At 38.1% G+C, this 16,533-nt stretch overlaps 1 long non-coding RNA gene across 1 annotated transcript; it reads left to right on the top strand.

Annotated features, from left to right (window-relative positions):
• The first annotated feature begins 932 nt into the window (after positions 1-932).
• Positions 933-14,941, top strand: LOC120860801. Its single transcript, XR_005720434.1, has 4 exons — positions 933-942; positions 2,011-2,013; positions 7,003-7,015; positions 14,868-14,941. It is a non-coding gene; the product is annotated as an uncharacterized LOC120860801 (long non-coding RNA).
• Positions 14,942-16,533: the final 1,592 nt, after the last annotated feature.

The following is a 16,533-nucleotide window of genomic DNA, read 5'->3' as shown; positions in this document are numbered from 1 at the left end:
TTAATTTAGAATATTAGTATCAAGTGTCCAACATCATGATTCAATATATTTATAGACTGTACACCTTTTAAATTTATTAAAAAATAAAGGCTATATTCCCTGTGCTGTACAATATATCCTTGTTGCTTATTTGTTTTATACATTGTAGCTTGTACTTCTTAATCCTATACCTTGATCTTGCCCCCACCTTCCCTCTACCCACTGGTAACCAGTGAATCTGTTTCTATTTTGTTATATATATTTATTTGTTTTCTTTTTTAGATTCCATGTATAAGTGATAACAGAATATTTGCCTTTCTTTGGCTCACTTATTTCATTAAACATAATGCTCTCTAGGTCCATCCATATTATGGCAAATGGAAGAATTTCATAGTTTTCTATGGCTATTAACATTCTTCCTTTGTGTGTGTGTGTGTGTATATATATATATATCTGTGAACATTGGGGTGCAGATACCTTTTTGAGTTGGTAGTTTTATTTTTTTTAGATATATATCCAGGAATGGAATTGGTAAACAAAATGGTAAGTCTATTTTTAGTTTCTTTAAGGAACTTTATACTGTTTTAAGTAAGAGCTGCACCAATTTACCTTCCCAATTATGTGTACAAAGGTTACTTTTTCTATGCATCCTGCCCAATATTTGTTTATGTTCTTTTTGATGATAAGCATTTTGGCAGATGTAAGCTGATATCTCATTGTGGTTTTGATTTGCATATCTTTGATGTTTAGCCATGTTGAGCATCTGTGTGTGTGTGTGTGTGTGTATTTTAAGTGGTCAGGGGATTTCTTTCTGAGAATGTGACTGTTGGCAAAAGAACTGAAGGAGATGCGTACCATTCACAGCAGTGCTAGTCTAAACTTCAGTAAAAATTTGACTCCAAAACTCCAGTGAAATAATGCAACTAGAGACAATTTCTTGCTTTTGTTGTATATTCAGTGAGAGTGGGTAGTATGCGCTGCTCCACACAGTCTTTGAAGCAATAAAGCTGATGGCAGCTCTAACTTGTATGGGCTGCACAGGAGCACACAACCTTGGATGTCTCTGTGCTGTGGGAAGAACGATGAGAGGGCCTTATATCAACCTGTCAGTACTTTAGCTCTACCTTGGTGGCTCAGTGATAAAGAATCCACCTGCCAAGCAGTAGACATGGGTTCAATTCCTAGGTCAGGAAGATCCCCTGGAGAAGGAAGTGGCAACTCACTCCAGTATTCTTCCCCAGAAATCAGTCCCATGGAGACAAATCTGCCAGGATACAGTCCATGGGGTCACAAAGAGTCAGACATGACTTAGTGGCTAAACAACAACTTTAGCTTCAAGGTCATGCAAATGTATTCTCACAGCCTACTGGGCAGAACCAATCATATGTCTCAATCCTGCATTAAAGGGGGCTAATAAGGTCAACTTGATATGTTCAATTTCTCTTATCATTGTAACAAATCAACACAAACTCTGTGGCTTAAAGCAGCACAAGTTCATTTTATTTCACTTTTGAAGTCAGAAACTAAAAAATGGGTGTTGGTAGCTGTGTTCTTTCTGGAGGCTCTTGGGAGTTCATTAACTTTACTAACTTCTAGCATCACTCCTTGCTCTTCTGTTTATGGCTCCAAATCACACAGCATTTTTTCCCTCTGTTTTCATAATCACATTGCCTTCTGTCCAAATCTGACCCTCTTGCCTCTCTCTTAAAGTACCCTTACAATTATATTGGGCTCTCCTGGGTAACCCAGAATACTCCCCATTGCAAATAGTTAACCTAATCATCCTGCAAAGTCAAGGTTCTTTTATCGTATTAGGTAACACACACAGATTCTAGAAGTTAAAATATTGGTACTTTGGGTAGAGGCATTATTCTGTTTTCCACACTTGATATGCCTAAGGTAAAATAATCTCTGCAACTACATTTGAGCCATGTGGAGATATGAATCGAAAACATTGCAAATATTTACTTCCAATCTATAGATGTCTTTTCATTTTGCTTATTGTTTCCTTGGTGTGCAAAAGCTTTTAAGCAGGTACCATTTATTTATTTTTATTTCCATTATTGTGGGAGACAAATTGAAAAAGATATTCCTGTAATTTATGTCAGAGATTGTTCTGCCTATGTTTTCCTCTATGAGTTTTATAGTATCCAGTCTCACATTTAGGATTTTAATCCATTTTGAGCTTATTTTTCTGTATGGAGTTAAAGAATGAACTAATTTAATTTTTTTGCATGTAATTGTTTCATTTTCCCAGCAACATTTGTTGAAGAGAAATATCTTCACTATGTAGTCAACAATGTGTAGTGTTGCCTCCTTTGTCATAAATTAATTGACCATAGATTTATGGGCTTATTTCTGGGTTTTCTATCCTGTTCCATTGATCTGTATTTCTATTTTTATGTCAGTACCATACTTTTTTGATGACTATAGCTTTGTAGTATAGTCCTAAGTCAGGGAGCCTGATTCCTCTACTCCATTTTTCTTTCTCAAGGTTTCTTTGGCTATTTGGGATTCTTTTGTTTCTTCATAAAAATTTGAGATTTTTGTCATTGTTGTTGTTCTATTTCTGTGAAAAATGCCACTAATAGTTTGATAGGGATTTCATTGAATCTGTAGATTGCTGTAGGAAGTATAGTCATTCTGATAGTATTGATTCTTTCAATGCAGGAACATGGTATATCTTTCCATCTGTTCATGTTTTCTTTTATTCCTTTCATCAGTATCTTATAGTTTCAGAGACAAGAGAGTATTGTACTCTTTTGCATCCTGGGTAAATTTATTCCTAGTTATTTTATTTTTTGATGCATTGATAAATGGAATTGTTTCTTGAATTTCCCTTTCTGATCTTCTGTTGTTAGTGTATAGAAATGATGTTACTGATAAAGGACTAGTCTCCAAAATTTTCAACTAGCTCTTGACATTTAACAGTATTAAAATAAACAACACTCTCAAAAAATGAGCAGAAGACCTAAATAGATACTTCTCCAAAGAAGACATACAGAGAATTTACTCTAGTCCTGGCTGCCTAAACCGGGGGTGTTTCTTAAAGGGCAAGGCACGTGGGTCGTTGTCTTCTCTCCCACCTTCTTGAATGGAATGGACTTCTGAGGGTCTGCGACGCATTTTTACCTTTGAGCTGGGACGCACGGTTTGAATTGCGTCTGAGAAGTCTCAAAGAAGAGCCTCACTCTTTGCTCCTCAAAGCGCTTGGGCCTGCGTGTGTCATGGCTCTGCGGACTAGTGTTCAGACGCTCGGCCAGGGTGTCAGGATTAGGAAATTTCTCCCGGGTAGTCCAGTACCCCGATACCCGCACGGACAAAAGAATCACGTTCCTTCCCAGTCCAGGGCTAAGAGGGGTTCTCTTTGGACCTGGAACTTTATGGGGAAGGGGAGAAAGCAGGGGCTGCCTGAGGTTGAAGACATGAGGTATCTGATACCTTGAATGGTTTGATTTGAGCTGTAGTGAGTGAAGGTGGAGAGAATGTTGAAGGAACGTGGGCAGCTGTCTTTTTGACTTTGGATTTGTTCTTGGCTACTTTATGTCTCCACCTCAGCTGGAGTCATTCAGGTATTTGGGCCCAAGCTGTATGCCAGGCCCCGGTTTCCTGAGAAAAGCCAGACAGATAACAGTGCCTACCTTCGTGGTGCTCTCAGTTTAGTTGGATTTATAGCTGTCTGTGATTTTATACATTTGTGTCATGAAATAATTGCACAAATACATAAGCACTTCAAAAAAAAAAAAAAAGACATACAGATGGCCAAGAGGCACATAAAAAGCTGTTCATCATCACTGATTATTAAAGAAATGCAAATCAAAACTATGAGATATCATCTCACAGCAATCAGAATGACTATCATCAAAAAAATTCACAAACAAAAAATGCTGGAGAAGATATATAGGGAAGGGAACCTTCCTACATTGTTGGTGGGAATGTAAATTGGTATGGCCACTATGGAGAACTCTATGGAAGTTCCCTAAAAAAAATTAAAAACAGAACTATTATATGATGCACATTCCTACTCCTGGGCATATATTCAGGGGGAAAAAGTGATCTGAAAGGATATGTACACCCCAATATTCACTGAAGCAATACCCAAGGCTTGAAAGCAACCTAAATATGCATCAAAATAGGAGTGGATAAAGATGTGGTACATTTATACAATGAAATATTTCTCAGCCATTGAAAGAATGAAATAATGACATTTGTAGCAACATTGATGGACCCTGAAAATTTCATAGTGAGTGAAGTAAGTCAGACAGAGGAGACTATCTTATGACATCCTATGACATGTGGAATCTAAAAAGAAATAATACAGATGAACTTAAAAAACTGAAAGAGACTCATAGACTTAGAGAACAGACTTATGATTGCTGGTGGGAGGGATGGTGGAAAAGGATAATTAGGGAGTTTGGGAGAGGCATATGCACTTGTTATATTTAAAATGGATAACAAACAAGGACATACTATAGAGCACATGAAATTCTGTTCAATGTTATGTGGCAGTGTGGATGGGTGGGGAGTTTGGAGAAGAATGCAAACATGTATATGTATGGCTGAGTCCCTTTACTGTTCACCTGAAACAATCACAACATTGCTAAATGGTTATACCCCAATAGAAAATAAACAGTTTTTTTAAAAATAAAAATAAATCTGTTCTTTAAAAAGTTAATTAGAAAAACATCACAGATAAAAACAAACAAACAAACCCAGTAATTCTCTGTGTTTAGAATATAGTCAGGGCTTAGCAGGAAAGCCAGTGTGGATGGAATGAGCAAAGAGAAGTGACAGGAGACAAAGTCAGAAAGATAAAAGAGGAGTGGGTGGGAGGAGTTTAGGAAGGGCCTTTCTTGTGGCCCACAAGGAGGATTTGGGCCTTTACCCTAAGTAAGTTGGGAAGCCCATTTGAAGGTATCGACCAAATGAATAACATCATTTGAGACTAGACTGTAAAGTTGAAATGAAAAACTGAAAGGAGAACACCAAAGTGAATCTAAGACAGAAGAATATTGGAAATGATAAGAGGAGCAGAGCACAGCTAACCATGTCCCTTATCTAATTCATCCTACCCTGCTGAGCATGCATGTGTGTGTTCTCAGTAACTTCAGTCATGTCCAATTCTTTGAGACCCTATGGACTGTAGTTTGCCCAGCTCTTCTGTCCATGGGATTCTCCAAACAAGAACACTGGAGTGGGTTGCCATTCCCTCCCTCCTCCAAGGGATATTCCTGACCCAGGAATAGAACCTACATATCCTACACCTCCTGCATTGCAAGCAAAGTCTTTACCACTGAGCCACTGGTGAAGTCCATATGCAGGCTACATTTTATTAAAATTCAGATTTCTTTCTTAGGAACCCAGCAGGTTCTGGGAGTAAAGTAATTATGTAAGAAAGAATTGAGATGGTTTGTCTGTTAAGCTGGTGCATTCACAGTATTGGGTCACACTTATTCCCCATCTTTTCATAATAATTATATATGCAAAATGATTTATACTAGAATAAGTTTTTTATTATTCTATTATATATATATATATTTTACAGTAATTCCTCATTTTATGTTTTTCTCTTTTTTAAAATTTATTTAAATTTTTATTTTTACTTTATTTTACTTTACAATACTGTATTGGTTTTGCCATACATTGACATGAATCCACCACGGGTGTACATGAGCTCCCAATCCTGAACCCCCCTCCCACCTCCCACCTCATATCATCTCTCTGGATCATCATCGTGCACCAGCCCCAAGCATCCTGTATCCTGTATCCTGTATCGAACATAGACTGGCGATTCATTTCTTACATGATAGTATACATGTAGAATGCAGGTGAAGGAAAGTTAAAGCAACAATATCATAAGGAGGATTTTGTGACTGTGTATGATATTACAGAGACTAAAAACAGGTTTTTCTCTCCTATGGCTTAATATTTGATCAACAGAGAAAGTAAGCTAGAGGGAAATAAATAACTTCCCTAAAAAAGGCCAACTTCTAGGGATGATTATATTATTAAGCATATAATAGTTGTGAATTACTGTGCTGAACAGGAAATGTGTGAGGAGTAGTCTTACCATCAAACTTCACAGATGAGAAAACTCAGGTCAGAGAGGTTAAGAATATTCTCAATCTTTACATATCACTGCAAATAAGTTGTACAGCCAGGGTTAAAAACAGTCTGACTCTTTTACATTGAGAACAGACTTGTGGTTGCCAAGGGGGAGGCAGGTTTTGGAAGGATGGATTGGGGGGTTGGGAATAGCAGATGCAAACTATTACACATAGAATGGATAAATAACAATGTCCTACTATACAGCACAGGGAACTATGTTCACTATCATGTGATAAATCATAATGGAAAATAATATGAAAAAGAATATACACACACACACATATAACTGAATCACTTTGCTGTATGATAGAAATTAACACAACATTGTAAATTAACTATATTTCAGTAAAAGTAAAATGTAAAAAAACTTTATTTATTTTTTATTTTTTTATTTTTCATTTTTTTTGTAAAAAAACTTTAGTCTGACTTTAAAGTGAAGTGAGTGAAGTCGCTCAGTTGTATCTGACTCTTTGCAACTCCATGGACTGTAGCTTGCCAGGTTTCTCTGTCCATGGGATTTTCCAGGCAAGGATACAGGAGTGGGTTGCCATTTCCTTCTCCAGGGGATCTTCCCAACTCAGGGATTGAACCCAGGTCCCCCACACTGCAGGCAGACTCTAAAGCCCATCTTCTAATTAGTACACTGAACACTTCCATTAGCTAAGGTCTGTTCCCAATCCAACGAGATTTGTACAACTATTTTCAAAATAACAAACAAATTAGCAAATTAATTTCCAATTAATCAAATTAGTTACCTAATTAGTTAATTATTAATTTTGCAGTCATGAAATATCATCCTCATTTGATAACCCTAAGTTTGTAAGAAAGGATTCAACTAATGCAGATCACTACAATCTCTGATATAAATACCTAAGATTATAAAGTAAATCATATTTTATGAAGCCATCTGATAAGCTGTAATGAAAAGGTAAAAGTGCTTTTGAAGTAAAACTTATTGAAACTTTTAATCTATAATTTTTGTTTAAGTCATTTTTGAAGATATTTTTCTACCTAGGCTCTTCAACCTTGTGGGGTAGCAAACACCTTAGTTTTGCTTTCCACTGTTTAAGATATTCAATTTATTTGAACTAATTTAAAGATAATTTAAACATTTTTGGATTTTTGTGGTCAAGTTTATGCTATAGCTCCATTTCTCTCTCTTGATTTTATTGGATTAATCATCCCACTTGCCTTCTTGCTTTCAGAATTTGGTGTCTATGTTTATTTAATCAAGTATAGATATTTAATGTATGTATATATATTATTTTCTATATAGTTCATATAAATGGAATCTATTCATATATATGTACACAATATAATAAGGTGGAACATTATATATATATGTATATATATACAATACAGAGCCTTTCAACACTATATGGTAGTTACCATAACCTGTTTAAAATGCTTAGAACCCAAAGTCACATACATGTGCATAGACAAACAGCCATTAACACTATTATTAAATATGTGAGTGAAATGCATATCTGTAGATATGATCGGTTTCATAATACAGTGGATTTTGTATCTAAGAAGTGCCCTAACTGAGGAAAAGTGACCCTTATTGAAAAAATAATTCAATCAGAAACAAAGAACAAGGAAGAAAGAATTAGCCAAGGAGGCAAAAGCCCTTTAATTTTTCTGTGTGTGCATGTGTGTGTATGTATGTGTGCACCTGTGTGTTACTTCACACCATTCTATTCAGTGTATAAAATAAGATTTAGGAATATTTTTTTATTTCTAAAATGAAATGAGAAGTCGAGTGAGAAAAGGGAAGAATGCATTTTTAATTCTGAAAAATGTTTAGGAAATTTTTATAAAAGTACTTTTAAACATGTAATTTCTCTTAGGGTATAATTATAGCAACTGCCTTTTATTATGCAGAATTCTTCATCATCATTTTCACATAGAGAAACACATTCTAAACTACTTCTTATTTTCACTTTTGCTTTTGAAAAATGATGTTCTTTGATCTCAACTGTTTCAGCTTCTGTACCCCTTCTCATACTGATGGTGGTGGTGGTGGTTTAGTCATTCAGTCATGACTCTTTGCGACCTTATGGACTGTAGCCTGCCAGGCTCCTCTGTCCATGGGATTCTCCAGGCGAGAATACTGGAGTGGATTGCCATTTCCTTCTCCAGAGGATCTTCCGGACCCAGGAACTGAACCCAGGTCTCTTGCATTGCAGACGGATTCTTTACCGACTGAATTATGAGGGAACAATTAAATCACAGACATACCCCTTCTCTGAATCCCTTCCTATCATTTATAGAATTTAAAGAAACAATTGTATCCTATACTGAGGTCAGTATTCACTTGCTTATTTGAGTCTTTCTTGTACTGTAAATGTTTTAGAAATCTTCTGAACAAAAAAGATTTCCTCAAGGATATAGAACCATATATATTTCATCTTATGACCATTCTGTCTTCCAGTAATGGGCATCATAATGCCAAAAAGATAAAGAACCATTGACTATAGACCAATGGAAAGAAGGTGAAATTACAAACTGAAGCAACTTTTTGTGAAACTATGTACAGTAATCTGAATGTTTGTGTCCCCAAAAAATTCATTTGTTGAGATTCTGATCCCCATCAGGGCTTCCCTGGTGGCTCAGATTATAAAAAATCTGCCTGCAATACAGGAGACCCAGGTTCAATCCCAGGGTTGGGAAGATCCCCTGGAGAAGGGAATGGCTGCCCACTCCAGTATTCTTGCCTGGAGAATTCCATGAACAAAGGAGCCAGGCAGGCTACATTCCATGGAGTCACAAAGACTGGACATGACTGAACTATGAGGGAACAATTAAATCACAGACATACCCCTTCTCTGAGTGCTTTCCTATCATTTATAGAATTTAAAGAAACAACTGTATCCTACACTGAGGTCAGTATTCAGTATTCAGTGGACAAAGGTGACAGTCTTAGTAGGAGGGCATTTGAGAGGTGATTAAGTCTAGAAGATGGAGCCTCATGAATGGGATTCTTGCTTTTATAAAAGAGACCCCAGAGACCTCCCTAGCCCTTCCACCATGTGAGGATACAAGGGAAAATCTGTGATCCAAAAGAAGATCCTTACCTGACTAGCTGACACCTTGATCTCAGACTTCCATTATTCAGAACTATAAGCAGTACATTTCTATTGTTTATAAACTAGCCAGTCTGGTATTTTGTTATAGCTTCCTGAATGAACAAAGATGCTAGGAGAAACATGGTTTCTATTGGATTTAAATTAGTATATTTTTCTTATTTGAACAGCATAAGCCTTGAAGAGTTATGTTTCCTTTCAGCAATCTAATATTATGTAGAAGCAAGGATCTGTCCAATTATAAAAGAAATTAGGGAAGGCAAATATACCCAAAGCACCTGTTAGTGTTTTGCAAATGAAAACTATGACTGAACACTGGGATAAAAGAAACTTTGTCAGGTCCAGAGAGTAAGGGGGATCAATTGCCCTTGGTTTGTGACTGAGAGACAGAGAGGGATAAGTTGAGAAATATAAATTTCATGCTCTGAATTAACTATACAAAGCTCAGGGCTGAAGATGAATAGATGCCATGATGAAAAGCAAAAGAAAATTGCTGTATCTAAGCTAGAGCCTTCTTTTACAAAGACATTAAAGAGAATTAAAAGTAATCAGGAATAGAAAATGGGGGGAAATTACTGGTGTATTCATAACTTGTAAGAGAAACATTTCTGTGAGAGAGTAAACAAAAAGGACTTACCAAATGTACAGTTGTGTGTGTTTGTGCTAAGTTGCTTTCATTGTGTTTGACTCTGCAACCCTATGGACCACAGCCTGCCAGGCTCCTCTGTCCATGGGATTCTCCAGGCAAGAATACTGGTGGGTTGCCATGCCTTCCTCCAGGGGATCTTCTTGACCCAGGGATTGAACCCAAGACCCTTAAGTCTCCTGCATTGACAGGTGGCTTATTTACCACTAGCACCACCTGGGAAACCCTCTAATTGTATGGAAGTTTGGATGATTTGGTAATCTTAAATATATATATATATATATATGAAAGAAAGATATACTCATTTGAATGCAGCATTCCAAACTAAGGCAAGGAGAGATAAGAATGCCTTCCTCAGTGATCAATGCAAAGAAACAGAGGAAAACAATAGAATGGGAACGACTAGAGATGTCGCCAAGAAAACTAGAGATACCAAAGGAATATTTCATGTAAAGATGGGCAAAATAAAGGACAGAAATGGTATGGACCTAACAGAAGCAGAAGATATTAAGAAGAAGTGGCAAGAATATACAGAAGAATTATACAAAAAAGATCTTCATGACACAGATAACCACAATGGTGTGATCACTCACCTAGAACCAGATATCCTAGAATGTGAAGTCAAGTGGGCCTTAGGAAGCATCACTGCAAACGAAGCTAGTGGAAGTTATGGAATTCCAGTTGAGCTATTTCAAATCTGAAAAGATGATGCTGTGAAAGTGTTACACTCAATATACCAGCAAATTTGGAAAACTCGTCAGTGGCTTCAGGACTGGAAAAGGTCAGGTTTCATTCAAATCCCAAAGAAAAGCAATACCAACCAATGTGCAAACTATAGCATAGTTGCACTCATCTCACATGCTAGCTAAGTAATGCTCAAAATTCTACAAGTCAGACTTCAACAGTACATGAATTGTGAACTTCCAGATGTTCAAGCTGGATTTAGAAAAGGCAGAGGAACCAGAGATCAAATTACTAACATCTGTTGGATTATTGAAAAAGCAAGAGAATTCCAGAAAAACATCTACTTCCGCTTTATTGACTACTACAAAACCTTTAACTGTGTGGATCACAACAAACTGTAGAAAATTCTTATAGAGATGGGAATATCTGACCACCTGATCTGCCTCCTGAGAAATTTGTATGCAGGTCAAGAAGCAACAGTTAGAACTGGACATGGAACAACAGATTAGTTCCAAATCACAAAAGGAGTACATCAAGGCTGTATATTTTTACCCTGCTTATTTAACTTATATACAGAGTACAGCATGAGAAATGCTGGACTGGATGAAGCAGAAGCTGGAATCAAGATTACTGGGAGAAACATCAATAACCTCAGATATGCAGATGACACCACACTTACGGCAGAAAGTGAAGAACTAAAGAGCCTCTTGATGAAAGTGAAAGTGGAGAGTGAAAAAGTTGACTTAAAACTCAACATTCAGAAGACTAAGATCATGATATCTGGTCCCATCACTTTAAGGCAAATAAATGGGGAAACATTGGAAACAGTGGCAGACTTTATTTTGGGGGGGTCCAAAATCACTGCAGATGGTGACTGCAGCCCTAAAATCAAAGGACGCTTACTCCTTGGAAGAAAACTTAGGACCAACCTAGGCAGCATATTAAAAAGCAGACATTACTTTTTCAACAAAGTATGTCTAGTCAAAGCTATAATTTTTCCAGTGGTCATGTATGGATGTGAGAGTTGGAGTATAAAGAAAGCTGAGCGCCAAAGAACTGATGCTTTTGAATTGTGGTGTTGGAGAAAACTCTTGAGAGTCCCTTGGCCTGCAAGGCGATTCAACCAGCCCATCCTAAAGGAAATCAGTCCTGTATATTCATTGGAAGGACTGATGCTAAAGCTGAAACTCCAATACTTTGGCCACCTGATGCTAAGAGCTGACTCATTTGAAAAGATCTTGATGCTGGGAAAGATTGAAGTGGGGAGGAGAAGGGGACGACAACGATGAGATGGTTAGATGGCATCACTGACTCAATGGACATGAATTTGAGTAAGCTCTAGGAGTTGGTGATGGACAGGGAGGCCTGGCATGCTTCAATCCATGGGGTAACAAAGAGTCAGACATGACTAGCAACTGAACTTATATATCTATATAATTATATACAATAATATATAATATATATTATATATGTATATAATATTGAAGGGGAAAACATGGAAGTTCTGATAGTTTTCCTCTTCTTTCCAAAATCACTGCAGAGAGTGACTGCAGCCTTGAAATCAGAAGAGGATTGATTCTTGACAAGAAAGAGATGGCAAACATAAACAATGTGTTGAAAAGCAGAAACATTACTCTGCTAACAAAGGTCCGTATGGTCAAGGCTATATCCCAGTGGTCAGGTATGGCTGTGAGAGCTGGACCAGAAGGAAAGCAGAACATTAAAGATTTGATGCCTTCAAACTGCGGTGCTTGAGAAGACTCCTGAGAGCCCCTTGGACAGCAAGTAGATCAAACCAGTCAATCTTCAGGGAGATCAACCTTGAGTATTCACTGGAAGGTCTGAGGCTGAAGCTGAAGCTCCAGTATTTTGGCCATCTGATGCAAACAGATGACTCATTGGAAGAATCCCTGATGCTGGGAAAGATCGAGGGCAGAAGGAGAAGAGAGTGTGAGAGCATGAGATGATTGGATGGCATCACCAATGCAATGAACATGAACTCTTGCAAACTCCAGGAGATGGTGAGGGACAGGGAAGCCTGACATGCTGCAGTCCATGGGGCTGCAAAGAGTCGGACATCACTGGGCAACTGAACAACAATAACAAAAGTTATATATAAATTATATGTTAGAATGTGTGTTATAGGGGAGAAATAATATATTTAATATTGAATTGTAAATTTGTAAGTTAATCAAATTTCTCTTATAAAACTAATAGAACTAATAAGAGGTAGGGATGTGTGTATATGTGTGTGTGTATATAGATATTTATTATAAGGAATTGATTGACCTGATTATGGAATCTGACAAAATCCAAGACCTATAGAATGAGTAGGTAAACTGGAGACCCAGGAGAGTTGATGGTGTAGTTTCAACCTGAGTCCAAAGACATAAGAATCTGGAGAACTGATGTTCAGCTGGAGTACAAAGGTACTTACTTGATGGTGGGTCAGATTCCCCCCCCACCACCATGGAAATCTATAATTGATTCGATGAGGCCCATTCATTTTAGAGATGTCCATCTACTAACTCATTCTATCAGTTAACATGCTAATATCATCCAGAAACAGCCTCACACACCCAGAATGAGGAATAACCAAATAATGAAGCACTCGTGGTTCAGGCCAGTTGACACAAACAATTAACCACTACAATCTATTTCAGAAATAAACATTATTAATTAACTGGTTCACAACTTTCAGATAAGAAACTTGTCAATTTGTTTTTGCTGTCTGTTCACTATATATTATCCACTATTATTTTTGCTTTAGAGTTGTTAATATATATCAAAGAAAAGCAACTTCAAATTCTACTGAAAATGTCAAAGAGCCTGTTAATTATTAAAAATAAATATTATCTTAGATTCCTCTATTATTAACTTTTCCAGTTGTTGGGATTTTAATTCATTTTCTTACCTAAGAGGCTTCCCAAGTCGCCCTAGTGATAAAAAATCTGCCTGCCAGTACTGGAGGCACACGAGACTTGCGTTCAATCCCTGGGTTGGGAAGATCTGATGGAGAAGGAAATGGCAACTCACTTCATTATTCTTGCCTGGAAAATTCCATGGACAGAAGAGGCTGGCAGGCCACAGTCCCTGGGATCACAAAGAGTCAGACAAGACTGAGCGTCGGGGCACACACATACATCTACACCTTCCTAAAAATGAAGCTTTCGACACACCTCACACATGATTCAGCTGCTGGCAGGATGATATTATGATCTGATTTTAGTTTTTTTTTTTTTTTTCAAATTAAATGTATTCCAAATGCTGACAAGTTGTGGTGAATACAGGTAAAAACTATAAACACTGAACTCAAGACACAGAAATCTAAGCACTTGTTTAATTGAAGAAAAGGTTGATAATGAACTCTTTTAGCCCTGACTTATATGGGCTATTTATTTGTATATTTGGCACTTAGTATATTTGGTACTTCCTACAGTGGCTCAGGAGCTGTGAGTGGTGGCTGCATGGCTCTGGAGTGGCAAGCAGCCGAGAGGAGATACTCCACATCCAAGGTCAGGAGCGGTGCCTGCGCTTCACTGGACCAGCTGTGTGGACATACTCCACGTCCAAGGGCAAAGGAGGAGCTCCAGCAAGATGGTAGGAGGGGCAAATTCACGTTTAGAATCAAACCTCATTCCCACCAGAAACACTCAGAGGGCTCAAGCAAACCTTGTGTACACCAGGACACAGGGACTCCACAGAGACTGAGACAGAACTGTGTTTGAGCATCTCCTGTGGAGGCACAGGTCAGCAGTCGTCTGCCGCATGGACAGGGGCTCTGGGTGTGAGTATGGCGTAAGTTCTCTTGGAGGAGGTCACCATTAACCCCGCTATAGAGCTGCTGGAGGGCACAACAAAACTTTGTGCACCAGGATCCAGGGGAAAGGAACAGTGACCCCACAGGAGACTTGCCTGTGGGTATCTGGGAGTCTCTGGTAAAGGCATGGGTCAGTGGTGGCCTGCTGCAGGGTTGGGGCACGGACTGTAGCAGTACAGGCATGGGATCTTTTGAGGGAGGTCACCATTATCTTCATTACATCCACCATAGTTTGGCCTCAAGTAAATAGCTGGGATGATGCTGAAGCTGAAACTCCAATACTTTGGCCACCTGATGTGAAGAGCTTACTCATTCGAAAAGACCCTGATGCTTGGAAAGACTGAAGGCGAGAGGAAAAGGGGATGACAGAGGATCAGATGGTTGGATGGCAATACTGACTCAATGGACATAAGTTTGAGTAAGTTCTAGGGGTTGTTGATGGACAGGGAGACCTGGCATGCTGCAGTTGCAAAGAGATGCAAAGAGTCGGACACGACTGAGCAACTGAACTGAACAATGGAATATTACCCAAACATAAAATAAGAATGAAATAATGGCTTTTACATCAACTTGGATAGACCTAGAGGTTACCATACTAAGTGAAGTAACTCAGGGAAATATCCTAATCATATTACTTATAATTTATCTGGAATCTAAAAAAAAATGATGTGAATGAACTTATAGAAAATAGAGATAAACTCACAGACATTAAATACAAAGCTATGGTTATCAAAGAGGAAAGTGGGGAAGGGATAAATTAGGAGTTTGCGATTAAAATATATATACTACTATATATATTATAGATAACCAACAATGACCTACTGTGTATTTTAGAAAACTATACTCAATATTTTGTAATGATGTATGAGAAAATAATCTGAAAAAAAATATATATATATACATACAGAAAGTGCTGCACTCAATATGCCAGCAAATTTGGAAAACTCAGCAGTGGCCACAGGACTGGAAAAGGTCAGTTTTCATTCCAATCCCAAATAAAGGCAAAGCCAAAGTATGCACAAACTACTGCACAATTGCACTCATCTCACATGCTAGTAAAGTAATGCTCAAAATTCTCCAAGCCAGGCTTCAGAAATACATGAACCGAGAACTTCCTGATGTTCAAGCTCATTTTAGAAAAGGCAGAGGAACCAGAGATCAAATTGCCAACATCTGCTGGATCATGAAAAAAGCAAGAGAGTTCCAGAAAAACATCTATTTCTGCTTTATTGACTATGCCAAAGCCTTTGACTGTGTGGACCATAATAACCTGTGGAAAATTTTGAAAGAGATGGGAATACCAAACCACCTGACCTGCCTCTTGAGAAATTTGTATGCAGGTCAGGAAGCAACAGTTAGAACTGGACCTGGAACAACAGACTGGTTCCAAATAGGAAAAGGAGTGCATCAAGGCTGTATATTGTCACACTGCTTATTTAACTTCTATTCAGAGTACATCATGAGAAACGCTGGACTGGAAGAAACACAAGCTGGAAACAAGATTGCCAGGAGAAATATCAATAACCTCAGATATGCAGATGCCACCATTCTTATGGCAGAAAGTGAAGAGGAACTAAAAAGCATCTTGATGAAAGTGAAAAGTGGAGAGTGAAAAAGCTGGCTTAAAGCTCAACATTCAGAAAACGAAGATCATGGCATCTGGTCCCATCACTTCATGGCAAATAGATGGGGAAACAGTGGAAACAGTGTCAGACTTTATTTTCTGGGGCTCCAAAATCACTGCAGATGGTGATTGCAGCCATGAAATTAAAAGACACTTACTCCTTGGAAGAAAGGTTATGACCAACCTAGATAGTATATTCAAAAGCAGAGACATTACTTTGCCGCCTAAGGTCCGTCTAGTCAAGGCTATGGTTTTTCCTGTGGTCATGTATGGATGTGAGAGTTGGACTGTGAAGAATTGATGCTTTTGAACTGTGGTGCTGGAGAAGACTCTTTTATTTTTTTATTTTTTTACTTTACAATACTGTATTGGTTTGGACTGCAAGGAGATCCAACCAGTCCATTCTGAAAGAGATCAACCCTGGGATTTCTTTGGAAGGAATGATGGTAATGCTGAAACTCCAGTACTTTGGCCACCTCATGGGAAGAGTTGACTCATTGGAAAAGACTCTGATGCTGGAAGGCATTGGGGGCAGGAGGAGAAGGGGACTACAGAGGATGAGATGGCTGGATGGCATCACTGACTC

The sequence above is a fragment of the Oryx dammah genome, unplaced genomic scaffold (assembly GCF_014754425.2).
Source record: "Oryx dammah isolate SB20612 unplaced genomic scaffold, SCBI_Odam_1.1 HiC_scaffold_11203, whole genome shotgun sequence".
NCBI classification, from domain to species: domain Eukaryota; kingdom Metazoa; phylum Chordata; class Mammalia; order Artiodactyla; family Bovidae; genus Oryx; species Oryx dammah.
Note: the sequence above shows the minus strand (reverse complement) of the source record. Positions and strands in the feature narration are given on the sequence as shown.